The sequence below is a fragment of the Aotus nancymaae genome, unplaced genomic scaffold, assembly GCF_030222135.1.
Source record: "Aotus nancymaae isolate 86718 unplaced genomic scaffold, 86718_ANA_hifiasm-v0.15.2.pri h1tg000077l, whole genome shotgun sequence".
Taxonomy (NCBI): domain Eukaryota; kingdom Metazoa; phylum Chordata; class Mammalia; order Primates; family Aotidae; genus Aotus; species Aotus nancymaae.
Genome location: NW_026988492.1, coordinates 2,137,511 through 2,154,145, shown reverse-complemented (window position 1 = coordinate 2,154,145; position 16,635 = coordinate 2,137,511). Strand labels below are relative to the sequence as shown.

At 37.7% G+C, this 16,635-nt stretch overlaps 1 protein-coding gene and 1 non-coding gene across 21 annotated transcripts in view; both read right to left on the bottom strand.

Annotated features, from left to right (window-relative positions):
• PARD3 (par-3 family cell polarity regulator) overlaps window positions 1-16,635 on the bottom strand; it is a 704,358-nt gene that overhangs the window by 299,728 nt on the left and 387,995 nt on the right. The gene's annotated exons all lie outside the window — the stretch shown is intronic.
• LOC135271429 (U7 small nuclear RNA) lies at window positions 13,737-13,798 on the bottom strand. The gene has a single exon (XR_010339571.1). It is a non-coding gene; the product is annotated as a U7 small nuclear RNA (small nuclear RNA).

Sequence of the window (16,635 nt, the reverse complement as noted above, 5' to 3'; positions counted from 1 at the left end):
CTCAATTAAATGTTCTTTTTCATACTTTTTAGAATGCCTCCACGATTTCCCTAACTTAGTGAGAGACATGTTAACTATTAGTGAGCCATAGTATCCTAGAGAAAATATTTATTAGGATGTTGACAGAGTAAATTAAAGCACTTCTTCTTTGGATTACACTTGGTGAAAAATAATTTCAAAGGGAATCTGTTTCCAAGTCTCCTAAGTGTCACAAACAAGATTCCAGAAGGCATTTGTGTTCATGTCCCAACTACTTGATTCACTGGCCAAATCACCAGGAAAACGTAATTTCCCATTATACATGGAAAACAATTGAAAACATCTGGGGAGAGAGGTCTTCACAATTGAAAATGATAAATCTAGAGCAACCTTCCAAAAAAAATAAAATCAGGAAATGTGTAATAAAATTTAAATTCTTGATCATTATATTCTGCCAGAATGAAAACATTCATAAAACAAAAACTGCAAATACTTTTAAGAAAAGACAACACAAGATATAATAAGAACAATATATAGCAATGAGATCTTTTAAAATTAAAAATATTCCCTTGTATAGGGAAATTAATAGTTGTTAAGCTTTTAGACAAAGTCCAGTTCCTTATAATATAAACTGTGCTCTCCTGAAAAAAACTCAACACCAAATTATTTAGGATTCTCTGAAGAATTATTCAGCACCTGTGATATAATTACTGTATATGAGCTTCATCCCCTCAATCAGACTCCTACTATTCTTATCTCAAGCTAGTACTGATCAAATGTAGTATTTAACATAGTCCATGAAATTTCCATTTCCCAGAGAAATGAAATGCCTCCTGTCTTGAAACATACACAACATGACTCCACACAACCAAAGGCAAAAGAACAGATGGTGCTGATTTATGAAAGCTATCTAACCACAAAGAACAACAAAAAGTATGTATCTTTGCACCAGTTCCACATACAATGGAATCTTAAAATTCAGTTCCAATATGTAAGTCTTCTCATTGATTATTAGGATTCCAGAGCATGGAGGAATCTTCTTGGAAGATATTTAGTCCAGTATCTAACAGTACACTGCAATCTGTCTTCACATTCTTCTTCCATTTTGCCTGTCATCAATGATTCACAAAAGAAAATTTACATATTGATGCTTACTAAGAATCACCGACTCTAAAAACTAGTGCCAGCACCCCACCTGCCATCATCTGCCATACTCCTATACATATTTATCCCAAACAGATGACCACTCAAGCAGATGCCACCATGTCAGGAACACTGGCACTGCCTCACTGCCTGTTTTGCATGAAGTGCTCTGTACTGTTCAGGTTTCTCCCGCCACACACTAGTGACCAAGTGGCCACCCTCTAGTTGACATGATTTTATTCAGACCAATCTCTTTTCAGAAGTGACTTGCTTACCAGAAAAACACTTACTTTTCTTTTGAACATTCCTGAAAATATACTGTAACTTACATACTGTTGAAATCTATGGATTCTGTGATCTGACCAATCTTGCCTTTCTAACATTAACCTTCTAATCCTCACTGAAGTGACATTTTAAAATGTTTTATTTTTGAGGTAACATAAGTAATACACAGGTAAGTAAACTATACTTACATATTCAAAGATATATTATAAGACTATGAAAAACTATTTTCATTCAAAAAGATCAATTTCTCCCTGGCTTTAAAATGCTTTTGTTTGTGTTATGTGGGTGTGTGTTCTTTGTTTTTATAGAGATAGGGTCTCACTCTGTCACCCAGGCTGGGGTGCAGTGGTGTAATCATGTCTCACTGCAATTTCAAACTCCTGGCCTCAAGTATTCCTCCTGCCTCAGCCTCCCAAAGTGCTAGCATTACAGGCATAAGCCACCACACGAGGCCTAAAAATGTTTTTAAAATTTGGCAGGGCACAGTGGCTCACGCCTGTAATCCCAGCACTTTGGAGGGCTGAGGTGGGCGGATCACCTGAGGTCTGGAGTTTGAGACCAGCCTGGCCAACATGGTGAAACCCTATCTCGAATTTAATACAAAAATTAGCCGGGAGTGGTGGCAGGCACCTGTAATCCCAGCTACTCAGGAGGCTGAGGCAAGAGAATAGCTTGAACCCGGGAGGCGGAGGTTGCAGTGAGCTGAGATAGTGCCATCGCACTCCAGCCTAGGGGACAAGAGTGAGACTTCATCTCTAAATAAGTAAATAAATAAAAATTGGCAGGTCGCAGTGGCTCACGCCTGTAATCCCAACATTTTGGGAGACCAAGTCAGGTGGATCACATGAGATCAGGAGTTTGAGACCAGCCTGGTCAACATGGATGGCAAAACCCCGTCTCTACTGAAAATACAAAAATTAGCCAGGTGTGGTGTTGGACACCTGAAGTCACAGCTACTTGGGAGGCTGAGGCAGGAGAATCGCTTGAACCCAGAAGGCAGAGGTTGCAGTGAGCTGAGATCCTGCCACTGCACTCCAACCTGAGCAAGAGAGTAAGACTGTGTCTCAAAATAAATAAATAAAATGAGATAAAATTAAAATTGACTAAAGTCTACTAAGATGTACTAAGGCTGGAACTACAATAATTTTTATATCAATTTTTATTTAGATCAACAGTAAGCTAAAGAAATATTATCTTGCAAGTGATACGTGCAAATCACATCTTAAAAAGGCTAAAACCTAACAAATTTTAAAAATAACACCAAAACACAAAAATGATCATTGTTAGTATATACTGAGGACTTCCTAGGCACCACTTAGTTCTTTGGTCTTCAATATGACCTCAATGTAATCCTCAATACAACCCTTGAAAGTATTTTAATAAACAAAACATATGGGACTTTCAATGAAGTAAGTGTGTACTGAGGCTCTTTCCAAACATAACTACATGATAGGTTCCCGAGGATTTGGGCACTTTACAGTAGGGATAACAGAGCTGTGCTGCTGACATGCAAAATGTTTTTTAATAAGGGTTACAGAGCGTGGGTGGGAGTCCAGCCTCTGCCATGTCCCAGTCATGGCACTAAGTGCTAGTTTTCCTAATCTGAATAAAGGAAATACGTTTAGCTTATAAGTCTGCTGTAATGGACTCACAGATGTCACTACTTGCAAAACCCCTTACACATAAAATACAACTTGTAGAAAAAAGAAAAAAAAAATTTACTAATCTACAATGCATCACAAACTGTACAATCTTTCACGTAATCCTCACAACAAGATAGGCATTCTTATTTTAAAGAAATTAGGACTAGAAAAGATTTCATATTGTTAGAGCTGGGATTTGAAAGTTGTATCAAGGACTATGGGGTTCTTTCATTTTCACCTTTTTTTTTTTTTTTAACCCTACTTGACTCCTGGAAGAGTGATCCAAAATTATTAAGAAGTGAATGTGACCCAAGCCAACTAGTTAATGTCAGGGCCACAATCTGTGAGAAAATTTTAAAAACTAAAAGTTATGTTATTAAAAACCATTAAACTCTAAACATTCTCACTTCATATATGAAGTGAGAATTCCTATCTTTTAAGACAGAAACATATAAATAATGAGTATCAAGTGGTATTTCAAGGAAAATATTACCCAAGGTTATTTCTGGATGGCAGGATTACAACTGATTTTTACTGCTGGGTGCAGTGGTTCACGCCTGTAATACTAGCACTTTGGTAGACCAAGGCAGTAGACTGCTTGAACTCAGGGATTCAAATCCAGGTCTGGGCAACATGAGGAAACCCCATCTCTACTAAAAATACAAAAAATTAGCTGGGCGTAGTGGCAGGTACCTGTAGTCTCAGCTACTCAGAAGGCTGAGGCAGGAGAATAACCTGAACCTGGGAGGCAAAGGTTGCAGTGAGCCAAGATTGTGCCACTGCACTCCAGCCTGGGTGACAGAGCGATACTCCGTTTACAAAAAAAAAAAGAAAAAGAAAGAAAGAATAATAAAAAAGAAATAAGATATTTTTACTGTTTTTTTAAAGCTTACAATACTTTCATACATTACATTTTATACATATATGTTGCTGTATTATAATTTCTCCAAAAAGTGACTTTGCTAAGACACAAGGGCCTAGAAAGAAAGCAGAAGATTCAGGGAATCCAAAGGTAGGGCTGTTCACTGATAACAGGATATGTCATGTTTAATCAGTTTTAAAAATCATGCAGAGAGATTTTTCAAACATCAATGTTTCAGTCTAGTATTCTGAACAGTAAAAAAGCTTGAGATGACAGACAAACAGATTGCTAAGATGTTCATCAAACAAATTAGACAACTGGAATAAATTTCTTTTTCTTTTTCTTTTTTTTTTTTTGAGACAGAGTTTTGCTCTTGCTGCCCAGACTGGAGTGCAATATTGCTTTCTCAGCTCACTGCAACCTCTGCTTCCTGGGTTCAAGCAATTCTCCTGCCTCAGCCTCCCGGGTAGCTGGGATAACAGGCATGTGCCACCACGCCCAGCTAATTCTGTATTTTTAGTAGAGACAAAGTTTGTCCATGTTGGTCAGTCTGGTCTCAAACTTCTGAACTCAAGTGATCTACCCACCTCGGCCTCCCAAAGTGCTGGGATTACAGGTGTGAACCACCACTCCCAGATGATAAATTTCATTTAAACAGATCAAATAGGGCCAGGTATGATAGCTCATGCCTGTAATCCTAACACTTTGGGAGGCCAAGGTGGGTGGATTGCTTGAGCCCAGGAGTTCAAGACTAACCTGGGTAACATAGTAATATGCTATATATAAAAATAGTAATAACAATTTTTTTAAAATTAAAGTGAAGAAGGAAGAGTCACAGGGTAGGTTCATCAGCAGCTCTTGGTCCAAAAAAACATAAAATGGCTTACAACAAGAACCAAGATTGATATTTTTCCACAGTTTTCCTTTATAACAAATATTTTGCGACTACTAATAAAGGGCTTGTTAAGAAAACAGCAAGAAAATATTCTACATTTTCCAATGTCTATACCTCATTAAAGTGTTAATGAACAAGAACACATGAGTAGGGCCAGGCACAGTGGCTCACCCCTGTAATCCCAGCCCTTTGGGAGGCTGAGTTACGTGGATCACTTGAGGTCAAGAGTTTGAGCCTGGCCAACGTAGCAAAAGCCCATCGCTACTAAAAAATATAAAAATTAGCTGGGCGTGGCGGTGCATGCCTGTAATCCCAGCTACTCAGGAGGCTGAGGCAGGAGGTGGAGGCCGCAGTGAGTGGAGATGGTTTTTAACTTTAACCCAGGAGGTGGAGGCTGCAGTGAGTGGGGATCATGCCACTGCATTCTACTATGGACAACAGAGTGAGATTCCAGCTCAAAAAAAAAAAAAAAAAACCACGGATAATATAACAAAATCCATTTATGTAAACATACATTAGAATTTTCACTGGTTTATCACATTAGAATACAACATTATAATTTAGTAAGTAGATTTTTTTTTTTTAATCTTGCTATCACTCAATGTTCTAGTAGAACCAAATGAAATAAAATCTAGGTGATAGATTTCTCAAGGATAAACAGACTGTATTATCCCTAATAAAATGAATCTTAATAGATGTTTGACACAAGATGTACAGCAATAATGATTCATTTGAATACTTAATTTTAAATTATGGTTTTAAATGTTTGTCATAATATTTAACATTAACATTAATAAAACTCATTAGCTATGTATTTGTTGCATTGTCCTTAATTCCCAGAATATGATACAAGTGTGAAACAAAAATTAAGATATAAACAAATACAATAATTTAAACTATTAAACATGTTATATTTGATATGGCAGCTGAGCACGGTACTAAAAAAGCATGGATTTTGCATGCAGAATCACTTTGACAAGTTACTTCTCTGTGCCTCAGTTTACTCATTTATGAACTGGGGAAAATAATGTCTCTCACAGAGTTTGCATAAAAATCAAATGAGCTACTTAAAGTACTCGGAAAGCTGTCTTGTAACTATAAGGGCTAACTAGGTGCCCAACACCTCTAGAAAAATAAAAAAAAAAAAGAAAATGGGAATTCGATTGATAACACACTTGTTTTAAAAAATAAGTGTCTTTCATCTTCTGTGGCAAAAAAAGTTTGGTTAGAGTGATTAAAGAACAGCATGTTTCCAGGACACTGTTGTACTGATGTGAGATGATTTGACTTTTCCTCTTACCTTTGGTGTTTACTTCCAGTTTTTTGAGATCATATAGCTTTTTCTTTTTTTACGTAGTAATAATAAAATATAAATAATGTATCATTTTATTGCAATCATTAGAGAAACAATTTTTAATGATTCAATATTCTATCAAGTAAATATATCATCATTTCACAATTCACTCACCAAAGAACATTTTAACTCGTAATTGATAGATTTCTAAATAAGATTTCAATATTCAGGATTTACTTATTTGAAGGAAGTCTGTAACACAATGTTTCAAATGGCATGATCATTTTAAGGTACCCAGTATCAAACTACTTTCTAAAATGACTGAGCCAATTGATATCATTACCAGCCTCATCGTAAACCGTTCATTTCACAGCTTTTATTTTCTGTGTTGGAAGGCAACTGTCCATTTGTCGCTTGCAAATTTGCGTGTCTTGCAAACAGAGGCACTGATTGCTTTTGTTCTGGACTTGCTTTTCAAAGATATCTGTAAAGAGATAAGCCCTGGGAGACAGAGATAGTGTCTCCCTCCAGAGCCAAGGGGAGTGAGTCTTGCTTACTACCATTATTAAAGATTCCTCAGCTCAGAGTCCTCCCCTGTAACATTCCCACAGAGTGTGCAGGCATCCATCTGGGCCCAACGGCATCACTTCCACAGGTCTAGGGAGTAAGAACTGAACCAAATATGCTGATGCTTAGGTTGCATGCTGTACTAAGAGTAACAAATTCCTCATCTCTGAACTAGGAGCCTCATGTCTTCTGCCAGCAACCATGAAACTGACGCAGGTTAACTGTTAGTTTGCAAGCAGGATAAAATCTTAGATCTTTCTCAGTTCTTAGCCAGCTGCTCTAATAGACAGAGATGGGGAGGAGGGAGATAGGGAGATAGACAAAAAGACACACATAGTCCTTACTCCTTTTAATCTGATTAGCAAAAAGTCTTGCTGCTATTCTAGCTGGAATTTAAGATTGAAAGTAAGATTAAAGATATCATAGTGAAAGTTAAGTTTATATGTCAACTTGACTGGGTTCCATGACATCCAGACATTTAGCCCAACATTATTCTGGGTGTGTCTGCCAGGGTGTTTCTGAAAGAGATTAACATTTAAATTAGTAAACTGAGAAAAGCCCAGTGTCTTCCCTAACATGGGTATCATCCAATCAGTTGGAGACCTGCATAGCACAAAAAGGTTGAGGAATAGGAATCCTTCTGCCTGACTGCTTGAGCTGAGATACCCATCTTTTCTTGCCTTTGGACTAAAGTATCTTCTAGGGGAATAGAGCTGCAGGCATTTGGGCTGATCATTACACCACTGGCTCTTCTGGGGGTCCTGCTTGGTGACTGCAGATCTTGAGATGTTTCAGACTCAATAATTATATGAGCCAATTCCTTATAAGAAACTTTGTGTGTATACATTTATAGACTAGATAGATAGATTAGATTAGATAGATAGACAGACAGACAGATAGAATCTCCATTCTACCAGTTCTGTTTCTCTGAAAAACCCTAATACAATAATATTTGTATGATTCCATATACTCTTCACAAGTTTCTTTATCAGGAGTTTCATCTCCTATGTATTTTAACAAAATCTTTATAAGCTAGCCGTGTGTGTGTGTGTGTGTGTGTATGTATTTCCCCTTTTTTAAGAGATGGTCTCATTCTGTCATCTAGGCTGAAGTACAGTAATATAATCATAGCTTACTGCAGTCTCAAACCCCTGGGCTCAAGCAATTCTCCTGCCACAGCCTCCTGAGTGGCTAGGACTAAAGGTGTGTGACATCACACTTGGCCAATTTTTAAAATATTTGTACATGCTGGGTCTCAGTATTTTGCCCATGTTGGTCTCTAACTCCTGGCCTCAAGCAATCTTCCAGGCTTGGCCTCTTAAAGTGCTAGGATTACAGGCATGAGCCCGGGTCCCAGCCAAAATAGCCATTAATCCCTTAGATATCATATAGATTTTACCATGCAATGGAGTGTTTTCATGTTATGTAAAATGACAAGAGAATAACACTTTTTAAAAAGCGATGTACTCTCTTCATTCTTTCCCTTTGCCTTTAATAAGCACCCACATTTCACCTCCTGCTCCACCTTCCTTTTCTCCCAGCCCCAGCAGATATCCACCATCTGCATTAAGCTATAGCCTTTAGAAATACTTCCAACCAGAAAGGGTCTTGAGAAAAGAACGGTTTGAAAGTGGTGATGTCACAGAATGTCCATTTCAACAAACTTATTTATTACTAAAATATCTTGAATCAGTGAAATGAATTAAATGCTGGGAAATCATTTCATTAGATTTAATAACCATATCATTTGCTTTTGATTACACGATTTGGCCCAATTACGTTAGTACTTTCGGTTTCCTCAGGTTCTTCCCTTGGGATATAATTAAATCTGGGATTCATGATTTGCAAATGGACTAAAAAACTTCAGCTCATTTTATATGAAACATTTTCTTATCAATGTTTACCAGAAAGTGATGCCTTCAGAGAAAGAGACATTATAATTTTTAGAAAAATGATTAAACAAATGATACATAGGACAAATAAGAAGTAGAAAATACAGAAGATATTACTTTCATTTACAAAAATAAAAGCTTTGAAATATTTGTTTAGGTCAAACTGAGGGAGCACTACTGTTTTACTCTTAAAACATTTACTCTTAAAATGTTCAGATAAAAGAAGATCAAGATGACTGCTTATTTGTTCTCCAAATAATAGACTAGGGTGAACTAGGTTACTAGTAACAGAAATTTTCTCTCTTGAAAAAATGTCTATTAGGCAGCACTTCAGATTAATATATATATATATATATATATATATATATATATATATAAACATATATATATATATATATAGACTTTGTAACCGATAAAAAACTAAAGTCCATTTTAAAATATCAAACTGTAGGTATATACTTTTAAAAACAATAACACCTATGCATTTAACATCTGACTCCAGAGCATGGATATGTTTAATTGTGTGTAGGAACAAACAGTACACTCACACAAAGACAAAGACAAGGAAAGCCAGTTCAGAAGCCTTCCACACTGTTTCTGTAAAGTCAACCCAGTCTTTGTTATTCAGATTAGCATTTCAAGGGCCAGCTCTACCCTTTTTTTTTTTTTTTTCACTTATTTGAGAAACCTTTTGAATACCAAATACTATTTCTTATTCAAAACCCTGAATATATCATTAGGCAATTTCTAAAATAAGTCTTATAGCTCTTTTATCCAGATTCTTCTTTATTTCTAAGGGTCCCGAGTTGCCTGCCTCACAGATCTCTATCATCACCCTGGGTTTCGCAGGTTTAGGTCTGTCCCTTGGACATTAAGTAGGAAACCCACTCCTCATGTGGCCAAACCATTTTGGCTCTGTTCTCTATCATTCTGAAAATCACCTCTATATATGAGGATTTTTTTTTAAGTGGAATTGCAAAAAAGGGGGAGCAGCTTGGTGACTATAAATATTCTTTAGAGTAGCAAGTCAGATATTAGTAAAATTCTACCTTAAAAGAATCATTAGACCGTGAGAACATTTGTGACACTAGTAATAATATTGCAAATGTCAAAGTTGTTGAGTTAAACAATTGACAAGGTCAAAGAGACTAAGAGTTAACAATCTCATTTCTTTTGACAGTTTAAAAGAAATCCCATCTAGCCTGGGCAACAGTGAGACCTTGTCTTTACAAAAAGAAACACACACATACACACAAAAAAACTAGCAGGGGGAGGTAGATAACACATGCCTATAGTCCCAGCTACTCAGGAGGTTGAGGTGGGAGGATCACTTGAGCCCAGGAAGTCAATGCTGCAGTTAGCTATAATCATGCCACTGCACTCCAGCCTGGGTGACAGAGCAAGACACTTAATCTTAAAAAAAAAAAAAAAAAAAAAAAAGAAGAAGAAGAAAAAAGGTGAGGGAGAACTAAATATCAAGGTAAAAAGTATAAATCATATTAAAAAAAAAAAATGAAGCATGTCAATTGTACCCACATGCTCAAGAAGAGCACTGCTATGGCTCAGCTGTCTTCTCAAGGCACTTAAAACCCCATGACATTGCTAGCCATAAAACATCCTGAAGGAACACTCAGTCAGCCTCGCAACTCAGATAGGACTGAGAAGTTGGAAAGATCAGTTTTAAATCACATTCTCGGGTCAAAACCCTAGGGTTTCTATAAAAGCTGAATCTAGTGACCACAGTTAACAACAATCTGGCTGGGCGTAGGCTCACAGCTGTAATCCTAGCACTGAGTGGCCAAGACAGGCTGATCGCTTGAGCCCAAGAGTTCAAGACCAGCCTGGGCAACACGGCAAGACCCAGTCTCTACAAAAAGAAAAAGAAAAAGAAAAAATAAACAATCTATTGTATATTTCAAAATAGAAAGTAGTGAGGACTTGAAACATACCCAGAGAAATGGTAAATACTGAAGGTGGTGGACATGCCCAGTAGTACTCTGATCATTATACGTTCTATAGATATAACAAAATATCACATGTGCAAGTATTATATATTAAGAAAAAAATCAAACATTTTTAAAAAGCAACGTCACTAAGTAAGTACTGGGAAAATGGAAACTGAAAAAACCTACCCAAGTGCCCTCCATATCACAACTCTTCCAGGAACTTATATAGAGAGAAATGGGGGTGGGCAAACCAGACAAGCAGATGCAGACATGTAGATTCATTTCCAGTAACCAGAAGTTTGATCTTACAGGTGAAAGACAAATATCAACGCAAGGAACAGACTGTTAAAGCCATGACCAGGAGGAAGAACCACCAACTTCTGGAGGGATAACCACCAATGCATAGGAACTGGTGTGAAGAAATGACAGAACCAGAACAAACATCTAATAGCATCTCCAAAAATAAAAAACTGGGGAGAAGCCCTATATGTAGGGTTTGCTGATACCTGTGGCACAAACACTCCAACCCTGGTAACCAATATAGTGTCACTAAACACAGATGGGAAGACACACACACACACAGTCAGCTCAGGAGAAGGGAGAAGTCAGCCAAGTGAATGAAGTGGTACTTGAGTACCATTAGAAAAGAAAGACTTCCGAGATCAACAAATAAGCAAAATCAATAATATAAAGTATCAACACTCTTTCTGAATTTTACTCACAGTTGGCCAGATTATTTCTTTTATATGTATTGTTTTACATCCTACAAGGCCTATTCATATTTCAATGTTACTTGAATATTGTTCATGCGTTCAAATGGTCATATGTTCAAATGTCACTTGAACCAACAAATGAAATACTATCAACCAATGAATTTAAAACAAACCAGTCAAACAGCAAAGAATGATTCTTATCTAAAAAGGAACTTGAACTGTATAGAAGGCCAGTAGAAAGGGATTAGATACCTCAGTGCCTCTGCTCATTGTTATGGTACCTCAGTGGGATTAAGGAGACACTTGGAGGGGACACAGCTTGGGGTGCAGTGTACCCCCAAATCTACCCATAGAGTTGTTATTTGGTGTTTTGTAAGTATACCTGTTGAGTGCATACGTACTGTCTGGAGAAAGCAGTTGATCTTATGAATATTATACTTAAATACCAAAAATAACTTTATATGGAGGGTACCCTCAGAGGGTAAAGATGGGTAGGAGGACAGAAGGCATTAACTTACGGTGGTCACAGATTTAAAAACCTTCGTGAATCTGCCAGGCATTACACACATGCTGTTCCTATTCTAGGAATAGAGAATTGCAGCTCAGAGTAGTTAGGTAATCCATCTCCTGTCTGTGCTAATGAATAGTCAGCTGTCCACATGTATGTAGGTCTACCCTCCTCAAAAGAGAGCTACTTACGAATAAGATACACCACTTGCAAAGAAAGGGCAAAGTACATATATAGCCAGAATCACAAGATGTAAACTGGAAATAGAGTTTACTGGGGAAGGTGTCACAGACAGGGAAGGAGCAGAGAGAGCCCCACAATAACCCAAATCTTGTCATGTCATAGTCAGCTATGCTTTGAGCGGACATAGCTAACTAGATGTATCCTTAAAAGAGGTCCAGGAGAGTGGCCTATTTCAGTGACACTTCACACCAGTTTAAGGAGGGCAGGGGGGACTTTGCAGAGAACTTCACTAACAACAAACACGAGTTTCCTGCTCAAAATGAGACCATATCAGAAGAAGGCAGCCCACAGAGATGAGAGGTTCTATAATAACAGTGAGCAAACTCAGCTCTTCATTAAGCACCTGTCAGGGCCAGGCTTCCCTCAGGCATCTTTGCACCTATAGCATCTAACTCAGTCCCTAACTCTAGTGTTCAGTTGTCCAGAATGCACGGGATTACTAAGGGAACAACCTGATACAAAATGATAATGAAAACCTAGCCAGACACTGCCCGGTATTAGCATCAACATCCATTTGCTAGAGATAGAATATGGAAGGTGAGACTATGAACTAATAGAGGTGGCTGCAAATAAAATAGTATATGAATATTGTGACTTTAAATTCCTTTAAAAAAGATCTTAGGCCGGATGTGGTGGCTCACGCCTGTAATCCTAGCACTTTGGGAGGCTGAGGTGGGTGGATCACCTGAGGTTAGGAGTTCAAGACCAGCCTGGCCATCATGGTGAAACCCTATCTTTAAAAAAAAAAAAAAAAAAGATCTTATTACATCACGAACTGCAATGGCCAGACTGAAATGTCTTTGCAAAATTTTAACAGCAGAAATCTGACATACTTGACTTCATCTTGCTTCTGACCTTCAAACTGTCCTTGGTCATTCCTGTCCACAGGCTGAGCTAACTTTGGAAGGAATTTAGTTTATGGTTTAACCTTAAAGCAAAGATGATTAACAGCCCTTCATAAAACTAAACAGCCCTTCTAAAACTAATGAAAGACCACAAGGTTAGGATTACAAGAGGGACCTGAAGTCTGATAAGATAGGCATAGTTCCTATAATCCCTTACTGCTCAGGGGCCATGTGGCCACAGGTCACAGGATTTGTGACTTCCTCAATTGCTCCTATAGATAACATCACTACTATAGAATCTAAGATGATTTGTTTTTTTAGATTTTTTTTAGATTGACACCACAAGGGATCCTTTACTCAAAACTCAATGAATCCTGTAGTCCCACATAGAGGCATGAGGAATGTTTCCCACACCCCTATGATTTCCTTCCCAACCAATCAGCAGCACCCATTTCCCAGCCTCCTGCCCACCAAATTGTGCATAAAAACCCTAAGCTTCAAGCTTTTGGGGAGATTGACTTAAACGATAACTCCAGTTCTTCAGCATGAACCAACACTGTGTCAATTAAACTCTTTCTCTACTGTAATGCTGGGGTCTCAGTGGACTGATTTTGTTTGTGCAGTGGAAAGAAAGAACCCATCAGGCGATTACAGTATTCAGGTAAGAGTGAATTCACTTTGCAGTTTTAAAAAGCCAAAGAAAAGAACATGGATTTACACTGAATTTCCTATGCTCAAAATTTTTCTTTGGAAAAACTTCAAACTTCAAGAAAATTGAAAGAATATGCTCAACATCATATCCCCTTCACCTATGAACTGCCAATATTGTGTTTCCTCTCTGATTTTTTTTTCTTATTTTTGAATTATTATGATTAAATTGCCATAGAAATTCTTTTTTTTTTTTTTTTTTTTAATATAAAGAGGGGCTTTCCGGCAAAAACCGGAAAGACTGCTTGACAAATTCTAAAAGAACTGTAACACTGCCATAGAAATTCTTAACGGTGATTTGAAGGTAACAGATTAATTATTTTCAAAAAAAACAGAAAATGAAATTTCAATTGTTTGGGTTCATTTTGAATTTCAGAAAATTTTTGAAAGGAAATAATGAGTGCATTTGTCCTACTGGTTTTCAATTACCAATAGCATTTATTACTGTTCAGCTTTTCTGACTTTTCACCATAAAAAAGAGAAAATAGGCTGAGCCTATATTCCACAGGTACTTTTCAATGTGATACAAATAGAAATATATTTCCTTAACCAGTTACCAATGTGATATTATAAAAAATTTCCACAGAGGAAAAATGACCAATGACCAATCCAGAGAAAAACAAAGTTCCTCTTTCAGAGCTGGAGAAAGTAGCAAGACAAGTCTAAAATGAAATTTTAGAAATTAGCCAGGTACAGGGCCTCATACCTGTAAACCTCAGCACTTTGGGAGGCCGAGGCAGGTGGATCATGAAATCAGGAGTTCGAGACTAGCCTGGCCAACATGGTAAAACCCCATTTCTACTAAAAATACAAAACTTAGCCTGGTGCAGTGGCATGTGCCTCTAGTCCCAGCTACTCGGGAGGCTGAGGCAGGAGAATCGCTTGAACCCAGTTGAGGGAGATGGGGGGCAGAGGTTGCAGTGAGCTGAGATAGCACCACTGCACTCCAGCTTGAGCAAGAGCAAGACTCCATCTTAAAAAAAAAAAAAAGAAAGAAATTAAATATACAACATCTTTTTTCAGTAAAAGCATATCTATTACATAGCTATTCATTCTCAACAATTTGTCCTAACCCTGAAAAAGGTATAATTTTACACTCTAAAAGCAATAGTGAACTGTTTGAGATATGGTCTTGTTCTACTGCCCGACTGGAGTGCAGTGGCACAATCTTAGCTCACTGCATACTCGATCTCTTGGGCTGAAATGATCCTCCTATCTCAGCCTCCTGACTAGCTGGGACAGCAGGCACTCACCACCATGCCTGGCTAATTCTTATGTTTTTGTAGAGACAGGGTTTCACCATGTTGCCCAGACTAGTCTTGAACTCCCAGGCTTAAGCGATCCGCCCACTTAGGCCTCCGCAAGTGCTGGGACTACAGGTGTGAGCCACCACACCTGGCCTACATTTTTTATTTTGCACATTATCCACATTTTCGACGGGAATGTGAAATAACTGTTACTCTGCAAGACTTAATCTTTTATCTCATAAACATGAGCAAATAAATTACAGGTCTATTTAAATATTCATGATTATTAATCTTTAGAAAATTACCTAAATCTATTTCAGAAATGTTTAACTCACTAGTCTTTATTGAGTGACTAACTTCAAACACTGAAGTTGACATAAAAACATGTGTTAGTGTGTTCCACTTTCAGAGGGCAAGTAACTCCAGCCTTGTCCAGAGAGAGCTTTAGAATTTCTGTATTTCTTGGGGACAGGGTCTTTCTCTGTCACTCAGACTAGACTGCAGTGGCATAATCACAGCTCACTGTAGCCTCTACCTCTGGGGCTCAAGCGATCTTTCTGCCTCTGCCTTTTGAGTGGCTGGAACTACAGGCACATGTCACCATAACTGGCTAATTTTTGTCATTTTTGTAGAGACAAGGTCTCACTATGTTGCCCAGGCAGGTCTCGAACTCCTGGGCTAAAGCAATCCAATTGCCTACGCCTCCCAAAGTGCTGGGATTCCAGGCATGAGCTACTGTACCTAGCCTAGAATTTTTAATAAAAGATGTATTCATAAAATTAAATTTAAAAAACAGAATAACTATTGAATATTAAATTTTTTTTTTTTTTTTTTTTTTGAGACAGAGTCTTGCTCTGTTGCCAGGCTGGAGTGCAGTGGCATGATTTCAGATCACTGCAACCTCCACCTCCCGGGTTCAAGCAATTCTTCTGCCTCAGCCTCCCAAGCAGCTGGGACTACAGGCACACACCCCACGCGCAGCCAATTTTTGTACTTTTTAGTAGATATTTCATCACCATGTTGGCCAGGATGGTCTCAATCTCTTGACCTCATCATCCGCCTGCCTCGGCCTCCCAAAGTGCTGGGATTACAGGCATGAGCAAATATTAAAATCTTAAAATTTATTATCAAGTAAATTATAAATGAGAGCAAAGGTTCAGTGTTGAGGGGAAAATGGCTAAGAAGTAATGCAAAGAAATATTATTTAAGGCAAGGAAAACCAATCCATCTAAGTTGGGAATGTGTATCTCTTTAGAAAATGTTTTTAACATTTGAGAGTTTTTAATAAGCAGTATTTTGCCATTAATTAGTTTCATAAACTACATAATTAGTAGCAAAGTATATAAAATACAATATTTTACCCTGTATTTCTATTCCAACTCCCTTTTCAGACAGAATTAATCATCATTAACAATTTGGAAAACAATTTTCTTAATTTTATTTCATATATAGGACATATCCACATACTCAACTGCAATTTTTCACAATTAAAACATAAAAATTACGTAAAACTTGTTCTTTTTGCTTAAACAACATGGCTTGCAAATATTTCAATACCTATGAATTTATTTTTACCTCAACTGTATTGACTGATCGATTGAGACAGAGTCTTGCTTTGCTCTATCAGCCAGGCTGGAGTGCAGTGGCACAATCTTGGCAAACTGCAGCCTCCGGGCTAGAGTGATGCTTCCACCTCAGCCTCCAGAGTAGCTAGTATTACAGATGCATGCCACCACACTCGGCTGATATTTTTAAATTTTTTATAAAGTTTTACTATACTGCCCCGGCTAAATCAGTTGTTTTAATAGCTGCAGAGTATCCCACAGTGCAAATATAAAATCATTGATTTAGTCATTCCTCCATTA